This window comes from Macaca mulatta, chromosome 7, assembly GCF_049350105.2.
Source record: "Macaca mulatta isolate MMU2019108-1 chromosome 7, T2T-MMU8v2.0, whole genome shotgun sequence".
NCBI lineage: Eukaryota > Metazoa > Chordata > Mammalia > Primates > Cercopithecidae > Macaca > Macaca mulatta.
Window position 1 is genome coordinate 33,056,863 of NC_133412.1, and position 14,802 is coordinate 33,071,664.

Consider the following 14,802-nt stretch of genomic DNA (forward strand, 5'->3'; position numbering starts at 1 on the left):
CAAGCCAATAAGTTACCCTGCCACTATTTCACGGATGCAGTGTCAGAGATGGAGGACATTATTTTGCTCATAGCAATAGTAATAACCAGAGTATCAGCAATTTTGCATCAATCCCCAGGTCTCAAATCCCACAGCAACACAAAGGGAACCAGAGGTCACCTGTACACGCAGTGGGTTGTGTTACAGGAGAGGAATCCAAAACTTTGAGAACCCAAATCTTCTATAATGGGCCATAAGCATGCCTGCCTTGCTTTGGAGGGAGACACTATCTTTGTCTTCCAAGGCTGTTCACTATACATTCTTGAAGATATAGTTCACATCAAAATGCATTCAGTGTTTTTCTTGCAAGTTGTGCAGGAGACTCATGGAGAAATATCACCTAACATGTGCTGTGCAGGGGAGCTTGTATCTGTGGTGAATCTGGAGGGTGAGTTGAAGTTTTCTAGTTGGACTGGATTGGCCTTCCAGAGAGAACAATAGGAATAAGGCACTGAAGTATGAAAGATCGAGGCATATTCAGGAAACTACAGGTAGTTCAGTACAGCTAGAGGGCAGGCCACATTGGAGAGAAAAGAGGCATGCCATGCAAAGGAGCTTGAACCTTTTTTTTTTGTTTTTGAGACGGAGTCTCGCTCTGTTGGCCAGGCTGGAGTGCAGTGGTGAGATCTCGGCTCACTGCAAGCTCCGCCTCCCGGATTCATGCCATTCTCCTGCCTCCTCCTGAGTAGCTGGGACTACAGGCACCCACCACCACACCTGGCTAATTTTTTGTATTTTTAGTAGAGACGGGATTTCACTATGTTAGCCAGGTGGTCTTGATCTCCTGACCTCGTGATCTGCCTGCCTTGGCCTCCCAAAGTGCTGGGATTACAAGTGTGAACCACTGTGCCTGGCCAGGAGCTTGAACCTTGTCCTGGAGGCCTTGATTTCCCAAAGGCCACCCTTTGGAATAGTTGCCATGTTTCAGCTCTCAGTACCTCTCATCTGAGCCATCGCATTAGAATGGGCTCTCAACAGTCTTCCAACCAACCTTCCAATCTTTTCATATGCCTATCCATTTTTATAGTTACTACCAGGTGAATAGATGCCCTGTTCCAGCTGCTTTAGCAGTTTTATCACTCAATCCTCATAACTAGGTAAGTTTGGTAAAACTATTCTCATTTTACAGATGAGCAGAAGCTCAGAGAGGTTAAGTTGCTTAGTCTAGATCACACAGCAGATAGATGACAAAGGCATGATTCTCCCCCAAGTCTACCTGACTCAGTGTTTTTGTCCTTAGAATTCTGAGTATATTGTGAAAAGTAGAAGAGATAGAGGAGTGATAGCTGGAGGCAGACAGATAGAACTACTGACAAACTCTAACAAAGTAATTTTTATTAGCTGAGAGTTGATTCTGTATTTCCTGTGCTCTGAAATGACACTTCTCACTGGTTCTTTCTGTCACACTTCCCATTCTCCTCACAATCTACCCGAGACTACCACCTTTTTCTGTTTTACATGGACTAGTAAACCACAGACAACTAGTAGATACGGGATGTGAAATATCTCCCTTGCTTTTCATGTAGCATGGAATGTCACTGAGATAAACATAAACTACTCTTTGGTTAATTCAGTTGCATTTATGGATAAGAGTCAGGGTTGGGCATGGGGAAACCTGACTATTGGTGCCGTTGGTGAGAAGACCTGCAGGTATTAATTACAACTGAACCAACAATGTGTGTGATTGTCAGTCTCACTAACGCAAACCTGTACTGTGCTCATTGATGTGTATTGTCCAGGACAAGCAAGGCTTAGTTTGATATACGTCACTTTGGTCATAGTAGGTCTGGCATATTATAGTCATCTCTGAATTCTACATTTTGAGAGGCAAAGACAGCCTAGGATGCAAGCAGAGAACAACTAAGAAGGTAAGATGTTTGGAAACCAAAATACAGAAAGTCTCCAATTTACAATGGTTTGACTAACAATTTTTTAACATTACAATAGTGCAAAGGCAATACACATTCAGTAGAAACTGTACTTTGGATTTTGAATTTTGACCTTTTCCCAGGCTAGTGAAATGTGATGTGATGCTCTCTCACGATGCTGGGCAGCCTTAATGGACCACAGTTCCCAGTCAGCCACGTGATCAGGAGGGTAAACAACCATGAGATAGTCAGCACTTTATTATAAAATAGGCTCTGTGTTAGATGAATTTGCCCATCTATAGGCGAATGTAAGTGTTCTGAGCACGTTTAAGGTAGGCTAGGTTAACCTGTGATGTTTGGTAGGTTATACATATATTAAATGCATTTCTTTTTATTTCTTTTTGAGACGGAGTCTCACTCTGTCGCCCAGACTGGAGTGCAGTGATGCAATATTGGCTCACTTCAACCTCTACCTCCTGGGTTCAAGCAATTCTCCTGTCTCAGCCTCCTGAGTAGCTAGGATTACAGGCCTGCACCACCACATGTGGTTAATTTTTATATTTTTAGTAGAGACAGGGTTTCACCACATTGGCCAGGCTGGTCTCGAACTCCTGACCTCAAGTGATGCATCCACCTCGGCCTCCCAAAGTGCTGGGATTACAGGCGTGAGCCACTGCACCTGGTCAAAATGCATTTTTGACTTACAATAATTTCAGTATATGATGGGTTTATGGGAATTACAACCACATTGTAAGTTGAAGAGCATTTGTGATACTAACATCAGCAACAGCAATAGCTAATCCATTTTTCACAGGAGAACACAGGCTTGGAGGGGTTAAGAAATTTTCCCAGCTGGGCACGGTGGCTCACGCCTGGGAGGCTGAGGCGGGTGGATCACCTGAGGTTAGGAGTTCAAGACCAGCCTGGCCAACAAGGGTAAACCCAGTCTCTACAAAAATACAAAAAAAAAATTAGCCGGGCATGATGGCAGGTGCCTGTAATCCCAGCTACTCGAGTGGCTGAGGCAGGAGAATCGTTTGAACATGGGAGGCAGAGGTTGCAGTGAGCTGAGATCACGCCATTGTACTCCAGCCTGGGTGACAGAGCAAGACTCTGTCTTAAAAAAAAAAAAAAAAAAAAAAAAAAGAAATTTTCCCAAGGCCATACAACCAGTAAGTGATAATGGAGAATTCAAATTTGGACTTCTTTGATCCATGCTTTATTGCTTCATGTGTATTCTTTCCTTAACAACACCAAGAGTGGCTTTATCCCTGGGCCCCTATTTGTGTAGGGTTCACAGGTCCATAGTAGACAAGATTTAATATCAATTAAATTCTTATTTTAGGGATTCAACCACGATGCAAATGACAAGCAAAATACACACATTCATGAAAATATGTGGTGCCCGAATCTAACTTCTAGGATCTAAAAGGGAATTATCCCCTCCTCTTCAGCAATGGTCTTGGCTTCCTGTAAGAGCTCTATCTCCAGCTGTTTCATATAACTTAGGCAGAAGAAAGAAAAAAAAATTAGGAAATGAAAAATTTGAGCAGGCTGGAGAAAGGAGTGATAATGAGAAGAGGTGAAAAAAAAATGTATAAAGAAGTAAAAGTTGTGGGAAAAAATCACAACAACATCAAAATAGCTGTGGGTTTTAGAAAATCTCCATCTGGGCCGGGTGCAGTGGCTCACACCTGTAATCCCAGCACTTTGGGAGGCCAAGACAGGTGGATCACTTGAGGTCAGGAATTCGAGACCAGCCTAGCCAGAAACCCCATCTCTACTAAAAATGTAAAAAATTAGCCGGGCGTCATGGCAGGTGCCTATAATCCCAGCTACTTGGGAGGTTGAGGCAGGAGAATCACTTGAAGCTGAGAGGCAGAGGTTGCAGTCAACCGAGATGGCACCATTGCACTTCAGCCTGGGCAACGAAAGTGAAACTCAGTCTCAAAAATAAAGAAAGTCTCCATCTGCCCACCCACCCTGCTGCAGATCTCTTGTCCATTGAAGAGGTGCAGGTTCCTGCTTGTGCTCTGTTTGGTGGATGAGAGAAGAAAAAAGTGGTGGTGAGGGGAGAAAATGCTGTGGACTAAGATATTGGCCCCAACACCTTCATGCTTCATTAGAGGCACTCCGGGGGTTTAAAGGGACTTCAGCACTCCATTTCTAGACACACCCATGCTAAGCTTTTACTTAGTACTTTCATAAATCTTTTATGACCGTCCTCAAATAGTGCACCATGCCTCAACACCTTTACATAGCACCTAGCAAAGTGCTTTGCACACAGATGAGGGGGTCCCCAAATTTTTGAGGGGAGGAATAAACTACTTTTCACTTTGTCTCCTGATGAGTGGCGAGGTACTGATAGTCTATAGCCCATGGTTGGTACGTGTGTGGTAGGGTGATGTGGCAGTAGGGAAAGGAAAGATAGTTCACAATTAGAAGCCTCTGAACTGTGTCCTCCTCACCCCCAACTCACCTGGCCAGCATCTCAAGTGCCAATCTTCAAGGCACACCACACTTTCTCCACTTTCTGCCATGGGAAATGGTGATGATACATGTGGAGAGACATACCATGGCAACTTCTAGCCTGTAATTTACTGAGGTCGATTTTATGAACAAATCATTTTCCACAAGGACTTCTACAAATTGTTAAGTATTTAATATCTCATTGAAAGTGGGTTTATATCATTGGAAGATTTCAAGCTTGTCACTCTGTATTGGTCTACTACTATTCCTGCTCCTATCTACCGTGAACCACGGCATCAGTGGTATTTAGTAGTTGCTGTTTACTGTCTTTTGGATGGCTGTATTCACGCTGTCCCTAGGAACCCAGAAACCTGTAGATTCTTGACACTAAGTACACATGCTTCCAGCTAAGGATATGTATTTCTCTAGTTTGTAGGTTGATGGCTATCATTGGCAAGGGATACTATGTGCAGGAGGTTTGGGGAGAATAGTTGTAGTAATTACAATCAGAGACAGATATTTTTAAAGGTTGTATAAGATTTCCAAAGATTTTTAGACCACTGCAAGGTATTTTCTAGCTCTCTCAGCTATGAGACTTAGAAAAGACAGATGAAAAGCTAATAAATGTAGGGGCATATGTAACTGTTAAAATAAATTATAATCCTATTACTCTGGCTATGGGATTTTTCAGAAAACTGATATTCTGTAAGTTTACATTTTTTGTTAAAATAAAGACATGACTAAAAGTTTGGTAATTGCCCTATATTTGTTTAAAAAATACTGTCTACCAATAAATGCTCATTTTTAAATACTCACAAAATAAAGCAGCTGTCTTTTGTGGCATTTTTAGTGTTAACGTAAGAACTGTGAACAAAGACTGAGTATTTTGGTATGTTTTCATTTTTCTGAGATAATAATGTATGCCTATATATTTGGGGGGGTTAGTAGTTCTGAGTTATCACAGGTACCAACAAAAATAAATCCTTTTTGATTATATATGTTTTAAAAATTAGAGGAGATTTTATTTTATTTATTTATTTATTTATTTTTGAGATGGAGTCTTCATTCTGTCGCCCAGGCTGGAGTGCAGTGGCGCGATCTCCGCTCACTGCAAGCTCCGCCTCCCGGCTTCACGCCATTCTCCTGCCTCAGCCTCCCCAGTAGCTGGGACTACAGGCGCCCGACACCATACCCAGCTAATTTTTTGTATTTTTTAGTAGAAATGGGGTTTCACCGTGTTAGCCAGGATGGTCTCCGTCTCCTCGCCTCGTGATCCACTCGCCTTGGCCTCCCAAAGTGCTGGGATTACAGGCGTGAGCCACCGCGCCCGGCTTTTTTTTTTTTTTTTTTCCTGAGACAGAATCTCACTGTCACCCAGGCTGGAGTGCAATGGCGAGATCTCGGCTCACTGCAACCTCCACCTCCCAGATTCAAGCAGTTCTTCTACCTCAGCCTCCCAAGTAGCTGGGACTACAGGCACCTGCCACCACACCTGGCTAATTTTTTGTATTTTTGGTAGAGTCAGGGTTTCACCATGGTGGCCATGCTGGTCTGGAATTCCTGACCTCAGGTGATCCACCTGCCTTGGCTTCCCGAAGCACAGGCATGAGCCACCGTGCCCAGCCGAGATTTGAATTTTAAAGCTCAACTCTTAGAAGTTTTCCTTTAGGTTTGAGGTCAACAGAGTAATCATATTCCCGTTTATAACAACCAAATTTCACTTATCACTGAATGGCAACTAACATGGAATGGTACCCTGGGTCCTCGCTTTTAGTTCAAAGCCCTTGTACTGGTGAAGAAAGTGTTGATTTCTTCAAAGTCTTCACAGAAGCTTCTTGTCAGCTTTTGAGAATGCAGGGAGTCCTTTTCCGAGTCCCACAGAAATCGTTCAGCTTTATCACCCTAAATATAGGGAAGGAGGGAGGCACTGCCTTCTCTTCCTCCTCCTCTACTTGAGGAATCTTACTTACCTCAAGGGTGTCCTGACTGAAATCTTGCTGTGTGTGTGTTTTTTTTTTAGGGCTGCCCTGTTTTCTAATGGGTGGAGGGAAGCAGAGGAAGAACAGGGACGAAGGGAGGTGAGTAAGACCTTCCCTGACCATCTAAGGTACCACCCCATTCCTCCCCGCTGACATTCCCTCTCCGTACCCTGTGCTCTTTCCTTTCCCAGCACAGCATTCATGCATGTATTTATTTTTGATCTACCTATTTCCTCTCCCTCCCACCACAGGACTTTTTCTGGCTTGCAGCAAACACAAGAGTTTCTGGCCCAGAGTGAACTCTCAGTATCTGTTAAATGAATGTGTATATATGTATCTATAATTTTTATTTTTATTTATTTATTTATTATTTATTTTTGAGACAAAGTTTCGCTCTTGTTGCCCAGGCTGGAGTGCAGTGCCGAGATCTCGGCTCACTGCAACGACTGCCTCCCAGGTTCAAGCAATTCTCCTGCCTCAGCCTCCTGAGTAGCTGGGATTACAGGCACGCCACCATGCCCGGCTAATATTTTATATTTTTAGTAAAGACAGGGACTTCACCATGTGGCCCAGTCTGGTCTCAAACTACTGACCACAGGTGATCTACCCACCTCAGGCTCCCTAAGTGCTGGGATTACTGGTGTGAGCCACAGCGCCCGGCCTAACACATTTTTTTTTTTTTTTAAATAATCATTTCCCAGCCAGGCGCGATGGCTCATGCCTATAATCCCAGCACTTTGGGAGGCTGAGGTGAGAGGATCACCTGCGGTCAGGAATTTGAGACCAGCCTGGTCAACATGTTGAAACCTTGTCTCAACTAAAAATACAAAAATTAGACCAGGCGTGGTGGCTCACAACTGTGATCCCAGCACTTTGGGAGGCCGAGGTGGGTGGATCACAAGGTCAGGAGATCGAGACCATCCTGGCTAACACAGTGAAACCCCATCTCTACTAAAACTACAAAAAAAAAATTAGCCCAGCATGGTTGTGGGCACCTGTAGTCCCAGTTACTTGAGAGGCTGAGGCAGGAGGATGGCGTGAACCTGGGAGGCAGTGTTTTCAGTGAGCCGAGATTGCACCACTGCACTACAGCCTGGGTGACAGAGCGAGACTCTGTCTCAAAATAAATAAATAAACAAAATAAATAAATTAAATTTAAAAAATTAGCCGGCCTGGTGGCCGACACCTGTAACCCCAGCTACTCGGGAGGCTGAGACAGGAGAATTGCTTGAACCCGGGAGGCAGAGGTTGCAGTGAGCTCCAGCCTGGCGACAGAGCAAGACTCTGTCTGAAAAAAAAAAAAAAAAACAAAAACTTAAAAATTAAAAATTATTGGGCCAGGTACAGTGGCTCACACCTGTAATTCCAGCACTTTGGGAGGCCGAGGCAGGCGGATCATGAGGCCAGGAGATCGAGACCATCCTGGCTAACACAGTGAAACTCCGTCTCTACTAAAAATACAAAAAATTAGCCGGGCATGGTGGCGGGCGCCTGTAGTCCCAGCTACTTGGGAGGCTGAGGCAGGAGAATGGCGTGAACCCGGGAGGTGAAGCTGGCAGTGAGCCAAGACCACACCACTGTACTCCAGCCTGGGTGACAGAGCAATACTCTCTCTCTCAAAAAAAAAAAAAAAAAAATTATCCGCTTCTCCCCAGGGGCCTAAAAGCTTGAAGGATGAGTATCTCCTCCCTTTTCAGGCCCAGTCCCAAGGCTCAAGGCCACTTGCACCAGCAGCATGTGTCAGCAAGATAGCAGAAGCAGGAAGACAGCCGGCCAGAAGACGCCTACCCTGGTTGGAAGACAAGTACCCCATGAAGATCAAGAGGGAGGCCGTCCGGGTACCGCCTAGCAGTTACATCAGACTGAGACACTTCCTGTTTACAGGAGACTATAAAAGCCCTGCCCCGTCCTCTTTTGGTCCTGACGCCATTTTAGGCCTCAGCCTGTGGGCACCCAGGCGTTAATTAAAACAGCATATTGCTCTGCACCGCCTCATGCTGTCTGCTGGCACGCTCTCGGGGTTGGAACTGATACAAGAATCTTTCACTATCCACTGAGGCTCTCTGCTGGATGCTGAGAAAATCAAGATGAATTGCATGGCCCTGGCCCTTTTTTTTTTCTTTTTTTTTTTTTTCGAGACAGTCTCACTCTGTCGCCAGGCTGGAGTGCAGTGGCACGATCTTCACTCACTGCAACCTCCAAAAAGTCATGATGAAACTGGGAAGTTCAAGCAATTCTCCTGCCTCAGCCTCCTGAGTAGCTGGGACTACAGGCACACACCACCACACCCAGCTAATTTTTGTATTTGTAGTAGAGATGGGGTTTCATCATGTTGGCCAGGATGGTCTTGATCTCCTGACCTCAAGTGATTTACCCGCCTCGGTCTCCCAAAGTGCTGGGATTACAGGCATGAGCCACCGCACCCGGCCAGGCGCTGGCCCTCTTAAAGCTCACATCTTAAACTGTGGAGACAGACACATAAATGCTGATGAGGCCCTGTAATGCATGCTACAATAGCGGTATGTACACAGTAATGGGGGGACTTGCTTGGGTAGGAATGCATCCAGGTGGTGGTGAGGACAATTCAAGACAGGATATAACTGTAAATATTAATGTAAATGTTACTAAACACATGTGTATACAGCAAAAAGTCATGATGAAACTGGGAAGTTCTGTATACTTCCTTGCCTCCTGGCCAGAGACCTCCATCTCCCTGCTGCAGCCTGGTCTAGTTACTTTACCGACCTGTAGTAGCTGTTTTCCTGGGACTGCCCTTTCCGGGTCTCCAGAGTTGCAGCCATGTTTCCTGGATTCCATGTCTATTTCTTTCTTGCTTATTTCTTTATTTTGCTAAAGCATATCCTTGTAGTGTGTCTCCAAGAAAAGATGCCTAGGATGTATCATTTGAGTAATTATATATCTAAAAATATTTTTGTTCCACTCTCATGCCTGATTGATAGTATAGCAAGATATAGAATTCTAAATTGAAAGTCATCATCCTTCAAAATGTTAAAGGCATCCACTGTCTTCTGGCATCAGTTTGCATTGAAGAGTCCAATATACTGTTCTGACACCCAATTCTTTGAATGTGGATTATTTTTTCTCTCTGGTTGTTTTCAGGGTTATCCCTTCAGTCAAGGTGTTCTGAAAATTCACCATCACATGTCTGGATGTGGGTTATTTTTCATTCATTGTTCCACAAACATGGCCTCGTTCTGAGTGATTTTTTTTTTTTTTTTAAGAGACAAGGTCTTGCTTTGTTGCCCAGGCTGAAGTGCAGTAGCACAATCATAGGTCACTGCAGCCTCAAACTCCTGGGCTCAAGTGATCTTTTTGCCTTAGCATCCCAACTAACTGGAACTACAGATATGGGCCACCAGGCCTGGCTATCTTTTTTTTCACATTTTTTTAGAGACGAGTCTCACTATGTTGCCCAGCCTGGTCTCAAACTCCTGGCCTCAAGCAATCCTTCCACCTCCAGGTCTTTGGGATTACAGGTATGAGCCACCACGCCCAGCTTGAGTTATTTTACTGACTTTTATCAGTGTCTTCCATGGTTCCTTGTGAGATTGTGTACTCATGACTTTAGAAAAATTGGAGAACAAATTTTTGTATTTTGAATAGCTATTTTCAGTTGTTTTCCTAGCTTAATCCAATTTTAAATATTTACTATATGAAAGAAATTCCAAAAACAGCATTCTTTTCCACAAAATAAAACATATATCATAGATTAATGTCTTCCATTTATATAATTTTTATAATTTAGTGATTTCAAAAACTTGATCGGATACAGTATCTTACTGGCTATTTTGTTATATTTTAAAGAAGATAAATCATAACAACTTATAAATCAATAAAAACTTACAGGCTGGGTGCAGTGGCTCACACCTGTAATCCCAGCACTTTGGGAGGCCGAGGCGGGCAGATCACGAGGTCAGAAGATCGAGACCATCCTGGCTAACACGGTGAAACCCCATCTCTACTAAAAATACAAAAAATTAGCCGGGCAGGGTAGCGGGCGCCTGTAGTCCCAGCTATTCGGGAGGCTGAGGCAGGAGAATGGCATGAACCCGGGAGGCAGAGCTTGCACTGAGCCAAGATCGCGCCACTGCACTCCAGCCTGGGCGACAGAGTGAGACTCCATCTCGAAAAAAAACAAAAAACAAAAAACAAATTACTTGTGATTTTCTGTTTTCTTTTTTTTTTTTTTGAGACAGAGTTTCACTCCTGTTGCCCAGGCTGCAGTGTAATGGTGCGATCTTGGCTCACTGTAGCCTTCACCGTCTGGGTTCAAGTGATTCTCCCAAGTAGTTGGGATTTCAGGCACCCACCACCATGCCTAGCTAATTTTTGTATTTTTAGTAGAGACGGGGTTTCACCCTGTTGGCCATGCTGGTCTCGAACTCCTGACCTCAGGTGATCCACCTGCTGCGGTCTCCAAAGTGCTGGGATTACAGGTGTAAGTCACTGCACCGGGCCTCTTTTTCTTTTTTTTTTTTTTTTTTTTTGAGACGGAGTCTCGCTCTGTCCCCGGGCTGGAGTGCAGTGGCCGGATCTCAGCTCACTGCAAGCTCCGCCTCCCGGGTTTACGCCATTCTCCTGCCTCAGCCTCCCGAGTAGCTGGGACTACAGGCGCCCGCCACGTCGCCCGGCTAGCTTTTTTTTGTATTTTTTTTAGTAGAGACCGGGTTTCACCCTGTTAGCCAGGATGGTCTCGATCTCCTGACCTAGTGATCCGCCCGTCTCGGCCTCCCAAAGTGCTGGGATTACAGGCTTGAGCCATCGCGCCCGGCCCTCTTTTTCTATTTTTGAAAAAAATAGTAGGTATATGTGTAATTTTCTTGTATCAGGGATTTGGTTAGCATTTTCTTTGCTCTAGATAAATGAAAAGAACGAGAAGAAAGGGCTGTGTGATGAAGAATGTAGAAAGTGAAATGGGTAATTTGGGGGTGGAAGTGGAAAATCCAAAGAGAAAGAAAAATACATACACACACACACACACACACCACACACACACACAACTAGTAATCTGTTCGAGGAACCAGGCTAATGTCTTACAACACATAGACATTGAGGCCAGGCGCGGTGGCTCAAGCCTGTAATCCCAGCACTTTGGGAGGCTGAGACGGGTGGATCACGAGGTCAGGAGATCGAGACCATCCTGGCTAACACGGTGAAACCCCGTCTCTACTAAAAAATTCAAAAAACTAGCCGGGCGAGGTGGCGGGCGCCTGTAGTCCCAGCTACTCGGAAGGCTGAGGCAGGAGAATGGTGTAAACCTGGGAGGCGGGGCTTGCCGTGAGCTGAGATCCAGCCACTGCACTCCAGCCTGGGCGACAGAGCGAGACTCCGTCTCAAAAAAAAAAAAAACAGACATAGACATTGAAACAAAATGTTATACTTTATGTACTGAGGTGGCAACAAGGTTTAGCTTTATGCATTTGTAGGGTCCAGCTTGTCTGAGAGAGGAGTAAGCAATGAGTCCTCCACTTTTGCTGCCTGAACATAGGGAGAGATTCTGTGACAATTTTTTTTTCAGTCTTTGGTTTCACCACTAACTAAATATGTTTTGGGTTCCCATCCAGTCTGAGAACAGAAATATGTCACTTGCCTTGGTTTTAGGTTTAAAACTAGATTTCACGGTTTCTAAGTTATATGAATGCTACCAAGAGTAAAACAAAAATTCAAATTTTTATTAAGCCCATATCTCGTTCAGTTATTTTTGCTTAATGTTTTTTTTTCCTTTTTCAGCCCAACAAAAATCCAAGTCTTAGACTACCTTGGCAAAAAAATCTTAAAATAATAATGCTCAGGGCCGGGCGCGGTGGCTCAAGCCTGTAATCCCAGCACTTTGGGAGGCCGAGACGGGTGGATCACGAGGTCAGGAGATCGAGACCATCCTGGCTAACACGGTGAAACCCCGTCTCTACTAAAAAATACAAAAAACTAGCCGGGCGAGGTGGCGGCGCCTGTAGTCCCAGCTACTCGGGAGGCTGAGGCAGGAGAATGGCGTGAACCTGGGAGGCGGAGCTTGCAGTGAGCTGAGATCCGGCCACAGCACTCCAGCCTGGGCGACAGAGCAAGACTCCGTCTCAAAAAATAAATAAATAAATAAATAAATAATAATAATAATAATGCTCAGGTGGCTGGGGATGGTGGCTCACGCCTGTAATCCCAGCACTTTGGGAGGCCGAGGCAGGCAGATCACCTGAGGTTGGGAGTTCAAGACCAGCCTGACCAATAGGGTGAAACCCTATCTCTACTAAAAATGCAAAATTAGCCGAGCATGGTGGCACATGCCTGTAATCCCAGCTACTCAGGAGACTGAGGCAGAAGAATTGCTTGATCCTGGGAGTCGGAAGTTGCAGTGAACCAAGATCGCACCATTGCATTCCAGCCTAAGTAACAACAGCAAAACTCTGTCTCAAAAAAAATAAAAAGAAAAATTAGCCAGGTGTGGTGGCCCATGCCTGTAATCACAGCTACTACGGAGGCTGAGGTAAGAGAATCACTTGAACCCAGGAGGTAGAGGTTGCAGTGAGTTGAGATTGTGCCACCGCACTCCAGCCTGGGTGACAGTGAGACTGTCTCAAAAAAAAAAAAGGAAGAAAGAAAGAAAAGAAAAGAAGTGGGTTTTAGCGAACATATAGTCTCTGTCATACCCCAGTACAGAAAGAAAGCCAACAAATATTCTTAGAAGCTGTCAGAGAGCTGACAAGGCTTCAAGGACCGGTTAGAGAAAAAGTTTTGGTATCCATGGCAAAGTGACACAGGAGTAAAGGTTTTTGGAAGCAGTATGCTCACCAGCTGAGTGACATTGCTAAGTTCCTTGATCTTTCTGAAGCTGAATTGTCTTGCTCAGTAAAATAGGAATAGTATATAATAGCATCTCTCTCTTAGGGGTGTAAGTATTATAATGTAAAGTCCCTAGAACGTAATAAACACTTAACAAATGTTAATACATTGGACAAAGGATGATTTATGTCCTGGTGGGGACAGAGTGGGATGGCACAAGATTTCTTTTTTTGTGTGTGATGGAGTCTTGCTCTTTCGCCCAGGCTGCAGTGCAGTGGAGCGATCTTGGCTCACTGTAACCTCCGCCTCCCGGTTTCAAGTGATTCTTACCATGTTGTCCAGGCTGGTCTCAACCTCCTGACTTCAGGTGATCCCCATGCCTCGGCCTCCCAAAGTGCTGGGATTACAGGCGTGAGCCACCCTGCCCAGGTGGCACAAGATTTCATCATGCTATTCAGAATGGTACACAATTTTAAACTAATACATTATTTCTGGAATTTTTTATTTTTCTTTTTTAAGACAGTCTCACTCTGTCACCCAGGATGGAGTGTAATCGCACGATCTCGCTGACCGCAACCTCCACCTCCCAGGTTCAAATGATTCTTCTGCCTCAGCCTCCCAAGTAGCTGGGCTTACACAAGCCACCACCTCACCCGGCTAATTTTCATATTTTTGGTAGAGACAGGGTTTCACCATGTTGGCTAGGCTGGTCTCCAACTCCTGACCTCAAGGGATCCACCCGCCTCAGCCTCCCAAAGTACTGGGATTACAGGTTTGAGCCACCGCACCCGGCCACTTTCCAGCTTCTAGAAGCTGCCCACATTCCTGTGTCACGTCCGTTTTTCTATCGTCAAGGCCAGTAGTAGCTGCTCAGGTTTTCATATCGCTTTACTCTGACTGCCTCTTCTGCTTCCCTCTCTCACATCTAAAAGGACGCTTGTGATTACACTGGGCCCACCTGGATGATCCGGGATAATCTTCCTATTTTAAGGTCAGCTGATTAGCAACCTTCATTCCATCAATTACCTTGATTCCCCTTGCCATGTAATGTAACATAGTCACAGGTTCTAGGGATTACAACACGGACATCTTGAGGAGGGGGTGCCATTATGCCTGTCACAGTGGGTTAGAAATTCAGGAGCATCTTAACTCAGGGTTTCTCATGAGGGTGCAGTCAAGATATCAGCCGGGTCTTCAGCCATTTGGAGGCCTGACTGAGCCTGGAGGGTGCCTTTCCCAGGGGACTTACCAAGTTAGTGCTGGTTGTTGGTGGAAGGCATCAGTTTCTCCCCATACGAGGCTCTCTTCTGCTACTTGCATGTCCTCAAGACATGGCTATTGGCTTCCCCCAGCACAAGTGATCCAAGAGAGCAAAGCAGCAGCAGCAATGTCTTTTCTAGTCTAGCCTCAAAAGTCACACACTAACATTTCCATTATGCTCTATAGTTCAAAGACTAAACCATACAATGCGGGAGGGGGCCATCCAAAGTGTGAATACCAGAAGCTGAGGCTAATGGGAGCATATTGGAGGCAGGCTACTACACCACCACAGCCTTGCTGTGAAATCTGTTCTAACCGCTTCCCTACCTGCAACACACTCCCGTATGCATTCTCTCTGCCCTCTTCCAACTTACACTACCCTTTATTTCCCT